Source organism: Cibotium barometz, chromosome 18, assembly GCF_041138505.1.
Source record: "Cibotium barometz isolate CiBa-2024 chromosome 18, ASM4113850v1, whole genome shotgun sequence".
Lineage (NCBI taxonomy): Eukaryota > Viridiplantae > Streptophyta > Polypodiopsida > Cyatheales > Cibotiaceae > Cibotium > Cibotium barometz.
Genome location: NC_141063.1, coordinates 39239300 through 39259065, shown reverse-complemented (window position 1 = coordinate 39259065; position 19766 = coordinate 39239300).

The following is a 19766-nucleotide window of genomic DNA, read 5'->3' as shown; positions in this document are numbered from 1 at the left end:
ATTTTTGCATTGTTTTTACATAGATTAGATGTATATTTATGTTTGTTAGGAGTAGGGTAAGTAGCAACACCCCCATCCCAATCGAGAGCCACTCATTTGCATGTGTATCTTCAATAGCGCTTTTTCTGCAAAAACCTTCATGCATATGTTTGGATGAGCAAACGGTGTCCATTTTTGGAGTTCAATATATCATTGGAATGAGAAAAGCATGCTCTAAAACCTGTAAATGAGCAAATTTGAAAAAAGTCATTTTTTGTGTGTATTCATTAGACACGTGTGTCTAACAGAATCTACCCAAAAGTGAACTTTATTGCATTGGATAGTTTGCCTAGCACCTGTACATCACTCCCATGCTCTTTGTTTCCCAAGTTGCATTAAATTGGTGCTCATTTCCTCACTTTGACAGAAGTTGGACATGACTAGGCATTTCACTTGTTTGGCATAGCATCTATGATCCATTTGCCTTGTCATTGCATGAGCATATACCCTAGGCATAGCCCAACAACTTGCATTACTCAAATTTCAAAAACTGTCAAAATCCATTAGACACGCGTGTCTAAGCATTAGACACGCGTGTCTAAGCATTAGACATGTGCCTATGAAAATTGATGATTTTGCATTTTTGAAGTGACACATCTCATTTTCACACTATACACATTGCATATTCAAGAGATGAGTCATTTGGACATCTAGAGCAGGTACTTGCAGTTCAAATCTGCTGGGAAAACTAATTAAATCACTCATTTGGGGGGCCAAAACTTGTCCATTTTGGGATTTCAAGATATCATTGGAAAGAGGGGAACATTCTCTACAACCTGCATGCATCATATTTGAGTTTGCATTTTTCTATCACTAGATTCCTTAGACACGCGTGTCTAAGGAAAAGTGGTCAGAAAAGAGTCAAAGTTGTATGAATAGCTTGCCCATGGTGTGTACATGCCAGATCTAACTTCATACCAAAAATTAAGCTCATTTGGACATCAAACTCATCAGTTTTGCATTTCAGACAGGAAAAGCGTTCCCCATGCATTTGAAAGTCAAACATTGTCCAAATTGGAATATTTTTGCATATTTGTGATCTAGGAGACAAGCCCCACATGCTGCACATGTCAAAAGTAAAAAATCTGAAAAATTCATTAGACACGCGTGTCTAACATTAGACACGCCTGATTTTGAGGAAAAAATAATTTTTCACATTTGACCTCATAGATGTGTTTCCTAGCATACCAATAGCTCATACACCAAGTTTCACTTCATTTGGACAAGTAGAGCACATAGCCACAGTTAAAATCTGGCCATAAATTGAAGTATTTCCCACAGAAACCAACTGAAACAATACCCAATTTCAAAGATCTTTGCATATCTGGAATCTACAATCAAAACTTCAAAACCTATCATTTTCATTAGATACGCGTGTCTAATGTTAGACATGCGTGTCTAACCCTTTTTCACCAGAACAGGTCAAGCTTCATGCTACATGTTCCCCACATCTTGGCCACTCATTTGATGCTAAAATCAAGCACCAAAATCAGGCTCAAAAGGCTAAAACTCATCTAGTGTCCAACACTGCTAAACGTAGCCCTTCCCACTCATTAAAGAATCCATTTTGTGAACCAAGCACATGGGAAGACTCACCACGGCATGGGCAACACAAACATGTGATTGCATGTCAAATCTGACACAGTTGCATTAGACACGCGTGTCTAATGTTAGACACGCGTGTCTAAGGTTTTTTCAGCAAAAAGGCACCAAACTTCATGTGCATGTTCCTCACATCAAGGGCAATCTTCTCATGTAATCACAGCCAAATTTGAACACATAATCAACGCTCAAAAGCCAGAAATCTGCTAAGTGTCAAACTCTGCCAAAATTGGCTCCCACACCTCATTTAAGTATCCATTTTGTGAACCAAGCACATGGGGGACTCACCTAAGCATGGGCTACAGCATGATCTACTTGTATGTCAAAACTGACACTGTTGCATTAGACACGCGTGTCTACGGTTAGACACGCGTGTCTAAGGACTTTTTGGCCAATTTGGGATCTGATCACATATTTGGCATGTCCTAGGCATATTGATCACAACCCCATTTTCAAAATTTGAAAAGCTCAAGTTTTTGTTAGACACGCGTGTCCAACATTAGACATGCGTGTCCAACATTAGACACGCGTGTCTAAGCATTTTTGCCCAAAAAAATAATTTTTTATTTTTTGAATTCTTGAGTCAGTACCTAGCACTCTTGTGAGGGAAGGGAGAAGAAAATAAAAGAAAGGGGAAGGGAAAAGAGGTTGGAGAGCAAAAAGTGCACTATTTCTTTGTGCAGTATTGTTCTAGTACCTTCAAAACGGGTTCTGAAAAATTTTGGGCAAAGTTAAAATTTTTTGAACGGGCCAAAATTGAACAAAAACAGCCAAAAACAGCCAAAAAAGGCACCTTAAACCCTATGCAGCTAAGGTGTAAGACTCAAGAGAGCACAGCTAGATCACACCCTCACGTGAGCGATCTAGTACAAAAATTGGCTTATGAAACCCAATCAGACACAAGCATGGCCACCACGTCATCTAGTCACTCAATGCCCTATGGCATTGAATTGAACTTTGACATTACTATTAGGTTTCACAAGGAAAATAGTTATGGTTCTAAAATCTATAAGGATTGTATGCATCGCTTTGCGATCAAAATCGAGGATTACCACTCTCATTTTGATCCAGCACCATGGGTGAACTACCAAGGAGATCGCTACATAGGTAGAGATGGCGACATATCTATTCATAGATAACCCTTATGTAGTGGATGAGCTAAGAAATAGAGTACCAAGGGATGTCATGAGTGGTCATCTAGCCAATCAAGGGCCAATAAGACCACTACACACACCACAACCTTGCTCACCACTAGTGTCAATTGAAATAGAACAAGTTGTGTCTATTCACGACATAACTAGTGCTTAGGCCAATGCCAAGGAGCAAGACACGGAAGGACAAAGCAATGTCCCTAGTGAGAGAAATAAGAGCCACCGAAATAGCTGGAAAGCACGAAGCGCTAGAAGGGCTAGGAGCAAAAAAAGACAAAATAAAATGAAGAGTCATTAAAAGAAGGGCAAATATAGATCCTTTAGCCAGTTCCATTGAACAAAGAAGGGGGCTATTACGAAGAAGAGACTGAAAACACAACACTGCCGGTAGAATACGTAGGGCATAGCCATTTAGCTATCCTAGATTGTGGGGCAGGTGTTTCAGTTGTCACAAAAATAGTCTGGGAGAAATGGGGAAAACCACCTTTACGGCATACAGGCATGAGATTGCAGTTGGCTGATGGATACATAGAGAGGCCTATCGGACTTCTAGAAAAAGTCATAGTCTCCTCATGTGGAGTTGAATTCGAACACATGTTTGCAATAGTAGATTTTGGGAACTATCCTAATTATGATATCATTCTTGGACGACCGTTCATGCCGCAACTCAAAATGATCCATGATTGGGGTTCCAACTACATCTACCTACGGCAACAAGATGCTGTTACGCGTATTAATATGACAGATCACTCTTATCTGATGTGACTAGAATGCCAATGGACGACTTTTAGTCAACCACAACTGGAGACGACTCCTCAGTCCCATCATGGGTCAACTCAAGGATTCACAGGTGGATGAGTGAAGCATCAAACAATGAGAGCTTTGATAAGGAACACACCATAGACAAAACGTTCATTCATGATGATGATTACAATATAGTACCCATTCGTACTATTCACGTAATCTCAAATTCAGAAGAGTCTAGTGAGAGCCAACAAAGCATGATTTCAAATTCTTTGGAATCGAATCCAGCATATACACTTAAGCTAATAGATGTGGCAATCGTTCATCGTCAACCATCCTTCGGTAGCAGCATTAGAATGTTCACAAACTGTTTTGGGCATTTATTTTGAATTGTTTCATCCAAATCCTCCAAATTATGTCCATGGAACCCCTCTCTTAAGGATGTTTGAGGAACCAATGAGCAAGGCCATTGTTTATCAAGATCCAGACCTAAATCTGTATAGGCCCATCCCTCCTCAAGACATGTCTGATGAAGAAGCCAAGGGGTGGTTCCCTTTCTTATCCATCGAAGACCCTAGGAACGGTCAAGCTTTGGTTCTTTATAGGAATCCTAGGAGTAGTGACCCCCCAGAGGCCACACTAGCCCCAAGCAATGTGAGCAACCTAACCCATGAGAATGAATCTAGCACTGGAAGCCAAAGACCTAGTTTGATTGCCAACAATCAACAGACCATAGGTGCTACAACCAATGTAAGATATTCACAAGAACAAATGAGTTCTAATCTTCTTCCAACAAAGAGCTTCTCACCTCCAGAGCAATGTGAGTCTCTAGGTGAAGGGTGCGAGAGCGCGGACGCGACGCGGGCGAGCAAGCTATGGAGTGCAAGGAAGGAGAAGCACACATAGGATAGGGTTAGCACGGGTTGTATTCACAATGAGTGTAAAAGAATACATATAATGTTAGTAGTCAATGGGCGGCCGGCCACAGAAGGCCATTTACCCAACATTCTCCCACTAAATGGCCAATGTGCCAAAAAAAGGGATGTTAGTACGTAATATGTAAATAAAAGTGAAGTGATAGGGGCTTCACGAAATGCCCATCGACTGACGACAGCACTGAAACCGTTCGCTGGAGAGGCTCTTAGTGAGTGCATCTGCTGTGTTCTCTGTAGTATAAATCTTCACCAAGTCAAGACGCTTCTCTGCCAGGGCATTCCCGTACAAAATGATGTCGAACATCAATGTGTTTCGTTTTAGCATGAAACACTGGATTCCTTGCCAAGGCAATAGCACTCTGACTGTCACAGTGAAGAAGTGGTAACTGCACTTAATGCCAAGATCTCCCACTAGACGAGCAAGCCAAATTGCTTCTTTGCATGCTTCACTAGCAGCAACATACTCTGCTTCAGTGGTAGAAATTGACGTACAATCTTGAAGCACAGATCTCCAAGAAATAGCAGCACCAGCAAATATGTAAATCCATCCTGTAGTGGACCTACGACTGTCAACACAACCTACATAATCACTGTCAACATATCCCTGAATGGATAACTCTCCACGGCCAAAACAAAGCTGTCTGTCCGCTGTACAACCCAAGCATTTGAGAATCGACTTTACAGCTTCCCAATGCTTCTTTCTTGGATTGGACATGAACCTGCTGGACAACTCCCACTGCATATGCAATGTTAGGTCTCGTAGCCACCATGGCATACATAAGACAACCACAAGCTGAAGCATATGGAACCTTAGCCATCGCGGCTTTTTCCTCAAGGGCAATCATCTTTATTGAGTTTCAAGTAAGCAGGAAACGGAGTACTAACTGGTCTCCCACTCTGCATACTGAAACACTCAAGCACTTTATGCACGTACTCTTTTTGAGGCATGTATAGCAACCCTTTCTTGCGGTCTCTAGTAACACGTATACCAAGTATATGATGAGCATCACCAAAATCTTTCATGTCAAACTGACTTGATAGCTTCTGCTTAAGATCAGCAATGTCCTTCTTTGAATGACCAGTAATAAGCATGTCATCAACATAAAGAATAAGCATAATGAGTTGTCCGTCTCTTGGCTTTTTCACATAGAGACATGGATCCTCCTTACTTCTGTTAAACCCTTGAGAATGCATAAAAGTATCAAACTTATGATACCATTTCCTGGGTGCCTGCTTTAAGCCATAGAGACTTTTGCGTAATCTGCACACCAAATGTTCCTTGCCAGGCTTCTCAAACCCTTCTAGTCGAGCCATGTAGATCTCTTCATCAAGATCACCGTTTAAGAAAGCTGTTTTTACATCCATCTGCTTTAGCTCAAGATTCTCTGTAGCCACAAGACCAAGCATGACACGTAAAGTCGTCATCTTGACAACAGGCGAAAAGATTTCATCGAAACCTATGCCATGCTCTTGCTTAAAGCCTTTAGCTACCAATCTTGCCTTGTACTTAGGCGTAGCATCAGGGGATGTAAACTTCTTCTTGAAGACCCATTTGCATGGTAACACTTTCTGATCTTTTGGCAACGGAACAAGTTCCCAAGTTTTGTTCTTTTCAATGCTAGATATTTCACTCTTTATCATAAGCTCCCACTGAGACTTATCACCCGCTAGCATAGCCTCTTTGTAACAAGACGGCTCACCACTGTCTGTCGGCAACACAAAATCAATGCCAGGAACATAGCGATCTGGCGGATGTGAGATCCTTTCTGATCTTCTTGGCTAACTACTAGTGCTAGGCTGTTCAGTAGCTCTATTAAGTGGAGCATTAACTTACGGAATGTTAGGCATAGGAGGCGAGACATCACTAAATGTGACTTTATGAAATTCAACCTCCTTCTCTGGCTGTTTATGCATTCTAGTCTCGTTGAAAACAACATCACTGCTACGAATCACTGTTTGACTTTGTGGATCCCATAAACGGTAGCCAAACTGACCATCTTGTCCATAGCCAATAAAGATGCATTTTCGAGACTTTGGATCAAGCTTAGCAAGCACGAAGCTCCTTAGGCACATGTGCATAAGCCTCACAGCCAAAAGTCCTGAGTCTGTGATAAGAGACTGGATGTCCCGTCCATAACTCCTCAGGCACTTTGAAATGCAATGTAGCATTCGTTTAATTGATCAAATAAACAGCTGTCACATCAAGGCTTCAGCCCAAAATGATTGAGGTAAACCAGATTGTGACAGCATAGACATTACCCTTTCCTGAATCGTACGATTCATACGCTCTGCAACACCGTTTTGGGCAGGTGTATATGGAGCAGTGAATTCCCTTTTTATACCCTTTCCTGCGCAAAAGTCTGCAAACTCTTTGGAGATATACTCACCACCATTATCTGACCTCAAAGCTTGAACTTTCTTGCCAGATTGGTTTTCCACACTCGACAAGAATCACTGAAAATAGGAAAATGTCTGATCCTTAGACCTTAGGCCATACACCCAAACTTTACGTGTAGCATCATCGATGAAAGTGACAAAATACTGTGCACCACCAAGAGACCTCGTCGGCATGGGGCCACATACGTCACTGTGTATCAGCTCTAAAGGCTGTCTTTCTTTGTCAAAAGAGATATTTCTTGACGTACGCGTTTGTTTTCCGTACATGCAATGCTCACAAAACATAAAATCTGAAAAGCATAAATCGGGCAAATAACCGAACGAGAAAGAGTCTCCATTGCTTTTCTAGACATGTGTCCCAACCGGCTATGCCACAATGAAACAGACGGCTGCTCGGTTACAGATAATATAGTATCTTTCTTTGACACATACAAAGGATAGAGGGAGCCAACTTTAGAACGATGTGCAACAAGCATGTTGCCTTTACTGATCTTCCAAGAACTTTGAGAGAAAGTAACCTTGTAGCCAAGGTCATCCAACTGCGGAATAGAGATCAAGTTTCTTGTCAAACAGGGCACGTGACGAACATTTTCAATGACAAATGTCATGCCATTGGAAAGCACCGTAGGAATGTCACCAATGCCAACAATATCACATGCATAAGAATCTCCCAAAGTGACTATGCCACCTGTCTCCTCAAACGAGAGAACCATTCTCTATGCGGAGTTACATGAAGAGACGCACCAGAGTCCAAGATCCAGGCATGTGAAACCTCACCACTGACAAGAATCTCTGCTGAAATATTACTCTTAAGGCATAAACTTTCTTGGGCATTGATTAAGCACAAGAATGTCTTGTGAATCACTGTCATGATGAGTAACAAAATTGATTTCTTCAATCTTCACGGAACTCTTTGGCTTATCCTCTAACGCATGAACATGAGCACTGCCACTGACTTTTTCTTTGCCTTTTGCCTTCTCTCTTTTCCATGCATAGCAATCCTTCTTCAAGTGACCATACTTGTCACAGAAATGACACCGAATGTCCTTTTTGCCACGAGACTGAGAACGACCACGAGATTGACCATCTCTCTTGCCATCCTTGTCAGAATCACGCTGCTTACTACGACCTCGTCGTTGTAAGCCCTCTTTCTACACATAGTGAGCTTCACCATGATGCGAGCTACCCATCGTCTTGCATCTTGATTCCTCATCACTGAGAAGAGCTCTAGTGATGTTATTGTACACAAGATTCCCATTGGGTGCAGAATTGCTAACTGCCGTGCAAAATGTATCCCATGAAGCTGGTAATGAGCAAAGCAAAAAGATAGCTTTCAACTCATCATCAAGGTTCATACGCTGAGCACGCATCTGAGCAAACGTGGACTCGAAGTCATTGATATGGTGTGCAACATTGCCATTCTCTTTCATCCTGAGATTGAAGAGCTTACGCATAAGGAACACTTTGTTACTGGGAGTGTTCTGCTCATAAGTATTGCACAATTTCAACCATGTAGCATGCGCTGTAGCACAGTCAAGCACTGTGAAATAAACTGACTCAGCAAGGTGTAGGCGAATCGTCGATCTTGCCATAGCATCAAGCTCGGTCCATTCAAAATCATTAATCTGAAAGTGTTCAGTTAAAGCTGCTTGTCTAGTAGCAAAAACAATAGGAGCCTTTTGCTTCTTCTGTACAAGGATATCTTGAATCTGCTCTTTCCATAGCGCGAAGTTCGAACCATCAAACTGTCGAAAACATTGCTGTCCTTCGTAGACGACGCCATAAGAGCTAGACAAAGTGTGAAACCTCCAAGAGAAATCTGGCAGAGTATCCTTTGTATGATGGCACTGTAAGCCCAAGCAAAAGTGATCAAAACTGACTGCTAAAATGATGTAGAGAGTAAACTGCAACTATGGCATAAACTGGACCAAAATCTGGCAGAATTTCGGTAGTATTTCAGCATTAAAATGGCTGTAAAAACCCAAAACAAGTGTGCTAACAAGCAATAGAGCCACGTGCGTATAGCACTACTGAACTCCGGGAAAAATCCGGCAGAGTTTCTGCTGCCACAAAACCAAACCCAAAATAGCTCAAAAGGCTAATCTCCCACTGCACTGGCAAACTGTCTGCTGTCTACGACGATCACAAGAGAACTGATCTGTCTCTAGAAGTGGTCAAACCACTACGCATAAGTGACAACAATGCCTCAACGGCGTAAGCGAGCACAAGATGCAATCCACAGACTATCCGCAGTCCAATACATCCTATGCTGATGCCGAATGGGATGCTCGAGGGACTTCCACCTATATCACCGAAAGGATCCCGGACATGGGTATCCCCCAGCTAGAAAACCTCATGTCACTCACAAAATAAGCTATGCAGCTGACTAAGAGCTAACCACAATGTCATACATCCTGACTGTCCAGAGAACCTGAAAGACCGCAGCGGCGGTCATGTCCGCTAGCATGACTCACAACCAGCGGACCCACAATATAACATACATAAATTTGCTCTGTGCATGCCAAAATAGAGCGTAGCCGTCGTATGGCTAAGCTCATCCTGCAACTTGTCAGAGCAGAAAACAAGAGTATGTGTAGCCGAGACCCGATGTGGGTCGTACTACCTGGACGAAGACGATGTGCCCGGGAGCGAGGTAGCTCACGAACGGGGCCGACGGAACGTGGTAGAGAAGCCGATGACGGACTTGAAGCTCGTAGACGCAATGTCGAGGCTCGATGTGGGCGAATCAGTGAAGAAAATGCTCGTCGGAGTAGCCGTGAGCTCGAAAACGAAGCCGGGAGGAGATGCCGTGGGAACGTGCTCTTAACTAATTAATTAATAATTAATTAAAAACAAATTAATGGCTTTTCTGTTGCCTGCACAAAAACGTGTGTGTGTGTGTAGATGAAGAAATGGCTCATTTCTCTCACTCTCCTGCAAAGCAAGCATGCCAGATACCTGATAAACACACTCTCTCTCTCTCTTGCTCACAAATTTGCACAGAAGGCTCTCCTGCACAAAAACGTTTTTGTGTATGTGTGTGTGTGTGTGTGTGTGTGTGTATGAAGCAAAGAAGCACTTCTTCTGCTACCCACTATCACCCAGAAGCTAGCTAATCACTCTCCTACAGCGAAACAATGAAAAACGATTTCAAATCTCCACTCTGTGCAAAAACGTTTTTCAATTTCTTCTCACACAGTAAGCTTATCTCCTCACCATAGAATGCGGTCACGCGCGGGAGATGTCGGGAACACTAAGCGCGGCTCTGATACCAGAATGAAGGGTGCGGGAGCGCGGCCGCGACGCGGGCGAGCAAGCTATGGAGTGCAAGGAAGGAGAAGCACACACAGGATAGGGTTAGCACGGGTTGTATTCACAATGAGTGTAAAAGAATACATATGATGTTAGTAGTCAATGGGCGGCCGGCCACAGAAGGCCATTTACCCAACACTAGGAAATATTCAATTCGCCAAGAGTGTCAATGCCCAACAAGCTTTAAAGCCGACTCTAAGCCACCCACCAGGCTTTGATCCCATGATAACTTCACAACCCAGGCAAGTTATAAAAGATTCAGTGAAGTGTGAAGGCCAGGTAATGAACAACCAAGAGCTGCCTATGCAAGAACAAAGAATGCTCCCTCATGGTCCAGGGGTACCAACAATTGAAGGCTCAAGCGACTATCATCAATCACCCAACAATGGAAGAGCTATACAGCCTGTAAGTATCTCTAACTCTACCCCTAACATACACTACACTCATCAGGGACATGTAGCCCCCTCAACCACTAGTGCATCACATAGGGATATGCAATTAGCCGCTCACAATGGTGCCGCACCACAATCACCCCTTTCACAAAGTATGATTGAGAGAGCACCACATTTGCAAGATCTTACACAACCACCCATCAATGCACATAATTACAATCAAAGCACTAATATGCCAAGGCAAGCATCAGTAATAGAGTGCATCAGCTCACACCATGCATCAGCATCAAATCACTCACTAGAGAGGACACAACACTTGCCAAATGAGGCTCACATAGGCACACCAAAAGCACATGGGATCACTCCTAATGCATACATAAAACCACACAGTGAGCACCTCAAGCCTAGTTTGCCACCGTTACTGAACACAAACATGCAATATCTATTCACAACAAGCATGGAGTCATCAGGCGGCGAGACTCAGCGACTTCCACCTGGAGAACTGCTTGGGAAGGGGGGAGCCCCCACTTTCATTTTCTCTGCCACGAAACCCCTTGGGAAATCATCACCAAAGCATGCACAAGAGGGGTACAAACCTAAATTCAGTGAAGTGATGGAGCAAGTTTCAACAACACATATGACCCAGGCGGCAGTACATTCTACAAGTCTGCAAAGCCAGTACGTTCCAATGAAGCCTCTGTCAGAATATAGGATAGAAGGAAGCTTCCAGCTGAAGTCAGTAACCACCGTATCAAGCATTCAATGCTTGTATGAAGACAATCAAGGAGGCCAATTCCAATTGCTATTTTCCCCTCCCCTCAAGGAAAGAAGCCTGACAAACCAAGAGTCTTCAAGTATCTACATGTGAAGGACCTCACATATGCATACAGAGATACAAATGGTAATGAGTATCAGCCATATCATGGACCACCAAATGATACACTCAAGGATGAGAAATTTCAGCAGAGCCGCAAATGCACAAGTTGTGGAATAGCCCACCTCCTAAAGGACTGCCCGATGCTTACGCCAAGCAAAAAGATGCCACTTGGAAGTGCCAAAGAAGGCTTAATAGCTGCAGATGCTCAGCAGAAGAAGTCTCCTGCACCATCAACACAATCATCTCCCAAGGAATCATCAAAATCCCCACCAAGATCACCTCAAAAGAGACAGATCCTACCACAAAGCACAACAAATCTCTTGAAGTCTCAAGTAATGGAGCTCCAAGTCGACAATGCAAAGCTAGATCACATGAGAGACACCTTGATGCAATCGACAACTATGCAAGAGCAAACTCCACAAGCAAACTCCAAGACAAGATGTCATCAAGATGCAAGAGAGGGACAAACAGTCAAGGATGGCATAGAAGGTATGAATGGAGAAGAGGCTACCACACATAACAAAGAAACCCCAGTGGATCAAAAAGCAGACATGGCAAAGAAGGACATAGAAATATCAAGACCACAAATGCAGACTCGTGCTACAACCAACATACCAACAAGTAAGACCACTACCTCTAAATGGATCAAATTTGATATTGTGGGTAAATCTGGTGTTAAACTACCAAGTTTAGCTCTAGTAGACCTTGAGGTAGATAAGACCTTCATGTCCTATTCAACATGGGTACTCTCCGGGCAACCAACCTTAGATAAGGCTGAGAAGACCATTCAAGCTTGTGGTAAATCATCAGAGGAGTGCCTAGGAATGGTTCATTCATCCATTTACATAAATTCACAGCCTTTGGAAGGACAATTCAATGTCATGACTCCAAAACACCTACAAAAAGATCTTGTTTTGGCGAGACAATTAGCAAAGGTATCTATCAATCTACAGAAGTCTCAAGAGGTGTCGAAACAAGTGCCGAGTGCTCATATACAAGAAGATAGCCTTAGTGTGCAAGCCAAGCTTCCACTTACATCCAAGAAGCCAAGTGAACCTGTACCTTCAAAGAAGGAAGCTAATCAATCAAGCACATGGTGTGACATTCACCATTTCAGCAATGGTGGAGAGCCTGCACTAAATAAAGAAGAATCCCAAAGCAAAAAAGAACCTGCAAACAATGGGTCAACATTAAAGAATGATTTACAAAAGGAATCAAGTGCTAGCTCACCAGCAGGTGCAGAATCATCAAGGAGTCAAGAGCAACCACAACCAATCCCGCAAAGACCTATGCAACCAATGCCAAATCTGAAGATAAACCTAGAAGAGGAAGAAGGTGCTACTTCATCAAGCTTCAAGCCACAAACTCCACAGGAGCCAGCACCAACCAAACTGCCAAAGGCAGCACATGCAACAAATGAACAAGGAGATTCATATGTTCCCCCTGATGTCATGAGGATACAACACAAAGATGGATCTCAACTGAAAAGGTTAGCTCTCATTGACATGAGTGCAGAGAAAAATATGATGTCTCATCGAACTTGGTGTTTGCTAGTTAAGCCTAATCTCAATCCAACAACCAAGTTTGTAGTATGTACAAAAATCTGCACATGTATTTGGTGACTGCTTAGGAGTCATTGAAATCTCCTGGGAGATAGAAGATCACCCCGAGGTAGGAAAGTTTTTTGTCATGGCTCGTGGGAATCTACACAAAGAAATAGTTCTCAGTCGAGCATGGATGGCAAAACGGAATTGTACAATAGGGTGGACCTTTCGGCACATGAAGTTCTTCAATGCAGAAAAAAATATGGTGGTAGTTGTATAGCTTTATGAGGGTGTACCAACAACATCCCCAGAGGATTTGGAACACATAAAATCTCTACCAAAGAGACCTACAAAAACAACTACCACATACATGGATAAAGGAAAATCCAAGGAAGAATCACCTTCACCAACACCAGAGACCTCAACCTCAACAGCAATCAACGACTATCGTCCAAATCAGCTCACTAAGGAGCACACTTTCTCTTCATCAACAAAGGGGACACAAAAGGTGTATCAACCAAAATACCCCTCAGCAAGAGCTCAACAAAGGAGAAAACACCAAGCTTTTGTGCCAAAACATATGGTACAGGTACACAAATTAAGTGAGGGAGATACACATAGCTAGGTAGAGCGCCATGTGACTACAAGTTAGGCATCAAGTGGATGGCTATCTACTCATAAGTCTTTGGAAGCACAAGGTTACTTCCAAGGCAATCGGTCACTTTGGTTGCCAAAACCAGAGTTTACGATGTACAAAGTTCCTTTCATACATCAAAGAAGAAGGCAGCCCACTCAAGGTGCAAGGAAGAAACATAAAACCTCAAAGCAAAGACGACAAAGAAGGAACACTAGTGACCAAAATACAATATATAACACCATTGGGAAGACTTGGCTCCCCAAGGAAAGGCTAGCTCAAATGACTACTAATGTAAGCAGCAACTTAGTGCAAATTCAAGCAAGAAGAAGAACTTCTAAAGCCTACAAAGAGTGGATTATTCCCCAAGATCTCCTCACAGTGCAGGGCTATTATGAAGGACAATCACAACTTTGGCTACCAAAGGCCTTGGCAAAAACCAAAACAAAAAGTGATCTAACCAATGCAGATAAGCCTCAAGCACCAAAAACTACATGGCAATGGAGGCCAATACAAGCTACTTTATTTCACAAACCAAGCTACACGGCTACCATATCACAAATACAGGCAAGAAGACAGAGCCTGGTACCAAAGGATGCACAAGGTACTCACTTAAATCAAGCCATAACTATCAAGCAAGAATACAAGTGGGTCCCAAAGGAACAGCTTGCTGCAAAAGAACCCCAAACCTCTTCAAAACCAACATCAAACAGAGGTCAAAGATGGGTCCCTAAACAAGGTTCTCCTAAGTTCACTAAAGAAGAAGCAATCCTTGAACCTATAAAGGATGTATCGACTCTGATGGAACCATCAAATTTCTTCATGACCATCAGTCCTATCTTTGATCCAAGCCCAATTTAAGACTTGAATCAAATTGTGGATGAGATACTTTGCCAATGGGGTATGTAATTGCTATCAAGCAATAGACGGAAACCTTCGAAGAGGCTATAATTTTTCACATTCTTCGGCAAGGTAGAACAATCTTCCATTCAAGCCTCAAACAAATTCGGTGGAAACAAGTTTGATCAATCTTTTTCATCAACAAGGTTTCATCAACAAGGTACAATAAAGTTTACATTTGTGTACTTCAAGACACAATCAACAAAAGTCCCAAGTCGCCACCAACCAAAACATGTTGGAAGCGTCAAGAGTCGGGCAGCCAAGCCATTAAATGAGCAAGGCGTCAGTCCCACAGCTTCAAGTCATATCTACTATGTGAATATAGTTTGCATGTGCTACAAGCTTATTTATTTTCTTCATTTGGCATGCAACTATGCTCAAGCTGGAGAGTTGAGCTACTATGTGTGACGCTCATGCTGGATGAGATGAGCATAAGAGTCAAAGTCTAAGTTACTTAAGTGACGATGGAGTGGCAGAGAGTCTTACACTCACGCACATGAGCACGGTAAGGAGAGTGGAGAAACCTCGACATCAAAAGCCCTTTTAGGAGTAATGACAGCTATTGGAGCGCTTTTCAGTGCTCTATGTGCTACATTTACTTCTAAGAGAACCCATCAAAACTCTTCTCACACACTGCATATCATTTTGATTGCATATTCTGTGAATGCACACTAGGGTGTTCCACCCTTGGACACATGCATTAAGCACTTTTATTACTTCCACCCATGCACCATCATCACATGAGACACACTCTAAGGAGAACTCTAGCATATGTACATACTCAATAAGATCGACAAGCCAGGGCACTTTTTCCCACTAGTATTTTCTCCTCGGTCAAATTTGGTGTTCACTAGCACCACAATTGTTTCTTTTTCTTCTTCAAGCATAATAATGGAGAACTTCAAGCCAAGCAAGACATCGAGATTCTACAACCAATGGTAGCTCAAAACAATGCCCCACACACTTTCAAGCTGGAAATAATTCTTCTCCAACACTCGCTCAATTCCCCATGAGCTTCAGGTTTTCATCAACCCAAATCTCTCAGTACAATCACTTCAGCAGCAATCACAGGGTGCTTCACAATACAGCGCCCGAGGACGGTCGCCAGTTTAGAAAGGGGGGAGTGTTTTGGGAAATACGGAACAGGAATGTATATGAAGGAAATACGGACTATTCTGGGAAGAATGGGCTTAAAGAAGAATGCTACGGGAATAAGACGAAGCTACAAAGCAATCAAATGGAAGAAAGTGGAGTAAATGGGAGCGGATGTGGGAACTAGCAACACGGGACTATTTTTAAATTTCCCGTAACCACTCATTTATTTTACCCAAAAAAGCCTTGTAATGATGATAATTCCCATTTATAAAAGGGGCCATGGGCTTCCAAGTTGTAAGGAGATTTGAATCCACAACACATCTCTAAAAAAGCACAAAGTATATAAGTCAATTTTAGGGTTTTTAGAGATATACTCATTTTGACTACACATAGAAGAGCTCTCCTACACATAGTGAAGGTGATTCTTGCGGCGCTTCCTACGCGCATCTCTTTGTATCAATCTTCATTCTAATGCAAAGTAAGGCTTCTCCATGTTCCATTGTGTCTCTTTTGATTGTCTATTCACTAATTTTGATGCTTAAATGTGTTAATTAGTGATTAGTTGCTCTAGGTAAAGAGTGTGTGTGTGGGCTCTTAATCTCCGATTAAGAGAGGGTTTTTAGTGTTTAATAGCTTGAATGTGATTGCCATGGCATGCTTCTCAACCTTGTATGCTTGATCTTAAACTTTACATGCGGATTATGACCCAAATCATAGCTCCCACCTCTATGTTAAAGTGTGTAATTAGCATAAGATTAGGTCATTAAAAGCTTGTTTGTCACTAAGTAGGGAACCCACATGCCTCTTGTCCACCCTCTTTACCTTAATGCATCAATTATTAGGTCAATGGTTATGTGTGCCTCTCTTTGATTAGTGTGTGATTAGTATATTAGAAAGCTAGATTCTTCCATTGCTAGTGTGTGTGTGTGTGTATGCCATAGAATGACACTCTACATAGCCTCCGTGCACTAATTAGGTTGCTTCCTTGCATTGACATTGAGTATGTTAGTGTGTATAGCTATGCTATTAGACATCCGTCGCTCGCGGCGATCCGCTAACAATGTGCAATAGCGTGGAGAGGTCACTCAACTAAGGGAGGAGCTTAAAGAGAGCTCCAATAGGATTGATAATCTTCAAAAATGACTAGCTAGGGTAAAAACAAGGTGAACATTGCTAGGTATCCCCATGAGGGAGATAACACTAAAAAATATAGAGAGTTTAAAGTGTGGAAGCGGAGGTTGCATCAAAAGAATCCAAGCAGCAAGGTGGAGTGTCCTTTTCTTTAACATATAGCTTACATAACTATTTTCATTCCTCCGTTTTGTTGTCTCTTATGTAAGATTCAATTTTTTGTAGGTCTTATCTTCAATAAAAACAAGAGAAACAGAGACTTACATGTTGTGGCATAGTGTTCTAGCGATGTTGTACTTGTATTAGCCACAGGAGGTTTCTTGGAGGAGAAAACTTTTAAAAAATTCAGGAGAAAATGTGTTCAGAATTTCTTGAGGGAAAATGTACTTGCATCAGAGGAGGTACAAAAAACTATGGATGATGTAGGAACGAGTCTTAAGGTATACTCATAACATTACAAGGCTATGCGAGGGAAGATGAAGCAAAATAAACTCATGGGTAGTATACTCCCTCAGCCACTGCATGTAAGGAGAGACTGACAACATATTAATGAACACATAATGAAGACGGTGAGGGAGCCAATGCACCAAAGCACATATCAAGGAAAGAAGAGGGATATGTCATATGATGACTATAACAATGTCTTCTTTGACCTTGAGACTATGCAAAAGGCAATGATAAAGTTCTACAATCTCTCACATGTCAAAGCAAAAGGGGTGGCAAATTTTGTAATCAAACTTGATGAAAGTGAGATAGGGAAGTGGAGAAGCTTGTGCATCTCTACATAGCTTTTACTTTCAAGCTCAAGCTATTAATAACCGCCTAGATTCACCCTTGTATCTCATTATGTTTGTGCACATAGACACACATTTTCCACTCTTTTATGCGCAAAAGTTAATGGTGTTGAGGGGATGGGAGCTTGCCCACTCCCTATTGGTTGTAATTGAGAGGACTCACCTATGTTTGACATGTGGCATATGGGATGAGCCTTACTTTCTATGTAATGAGAGCAAGGGGAGGGGGATACTCATTACCTTCTAGCCCAAGTTTGGGATCCATCTTAAATTTGTCTCTCTTGAGTCCATGATGTTTTACTATTAAGCTCTCTTAGGTGTGAGAGACCTAGGTGAATGCTAAGGTATTACTTCTTAGCTTAGGGGTGTAAGCATGCTAACATGGCACTGAAAATAATGTCCAAGACAATGCTAGGTAGTAGTGCTTGTTAGCGTATGTTGATAACCCAGGACAATGTCCATTTTCAATTTAAAATGTCCATAAAAAATTATTATCCGATCAAATGAGGCCTCTTTTTCAGTTTTACTGGAGTCGTGGGGTCATGGACGGCGGTCTCTCTCTCTCTCTCTCTCTCTCTCTCTCTCAAACTCACAGGCATGCTGAGCTCCTATACTCTCTCTCTCTCTCTCTCTCTCTCAAACTCGCAGTCTCTCTCGCAGCAGAGGCACGCTGAGCTCCTACTCTCTCTCTCTGCATCTAGCAGGCATTCTGAACCGCGACTGCGCTGTCCAAGCTGAGCTCTCTCTCTCTCTCTCTCTCTCTCTCTCTCTCTCTCTAGCTGGCACTAACCTGCCCTACTATCTGTGTTTTCCCTTCTCCTCCTATTTCCATAGAGCTATGAAGAACCAGACAACAACATTTCCACTAGCTCCAATGTTGGATATGCAGACAACGTGTTCAATGTTGGTAAGTAAATTGCTAATGTTAACTTATGATGCAGGCATATATGACATTTAAGTGATTTTAAGTAATTAATATTTTATGTATGTTTGCAGTCCTCAAGAGAAACTTGCAGAAGGGAGCCATTACAGGTGATGAATCATAACTCCCAAGATCCAGCTCTTTCTGTGATCAGGAAATATGAGAGAGAAAGAAAGAGAAAACAGAGGGGGCAGAAATAGATGCAGGGTGAGCAAGGACATCATGCCCTCAATGATGAGGAGAAAAAGAAAATCTCCTCCGAGATTGTAATAGCTTTCAAGAGTAGGATATAAGGTTTTGGTACAGAAGTGAAACGGGAGATCTGGAATCTAGTTGCTGAATATCCTGTTGTTCAGGCAATCCATGATCATTCTTTAGTGGAGGAGGTTGTTGTATAGAGCTCAATCATCTCCAATGTCCACAACACATTGGCTACTGTCAAGCAGCCAGGTTCTAACGAAGAGTTGTTTTTGAAGAATGCAGTGTTGGCCATCGCTCCTTGTTCAAGGCGAAATCACGGATGAAGCCTGATATCAATGGTGGATTGCTTTCATTGGCTGCATGTCACAAGCAACACCATCATAGCCCTATCACATACGAAATTAAGGAATTGGTGTACACATTTTGGAGAGAGGAGACTCGCGTATCCCCCAACAATGGTGGATTGCTTTCATTGGCTGCATGTCACAAGCAACACCGTCATAGCCCTATCACAGACGAAATTAAGGAATTGGTGTACACATTTTGGAGAGAGGAGACTCGCGTATCCCCCAACAAGAAGGATGTTTGTTGGAAGAGCATGGGGAGGAAAATCTACATAAAACACCCTGTGCACCTCCTGGATGAGCCTCAGGTGATCAATCCAATTGAAATGCCATAACTTTGGTATTCGATGCATTACATCTCTAGTGCATAATAATTTATATAGTCTGATAACTACCATACTATTCTATAGTCTAATAATGATATCCACACTGTGCATGCTGGTCAGCATACTGTGTGAGTAGGTCAGCACACAGTCTATGCTAGTTAGTGCATACTGTGCATGCTGGTCAGCATACTGTGTGAGTAGGTCAGCATACTATATGAGCAAGTCAGCACACAGTCTATGCTAGTTAATGCATACCTAGTATGCTTGTTAGCATACTAGTTAGCACACAGAGGATGCTTGTTAACACACTGTGTATGATAGAACTTTACCATGCCAGGTATGCTTGTACACACTTTGTATGCTACTTAGCATACCCACCATGCTAATTAACATACCTAGTTAGCACACATGCTATTCAGTTTAGCA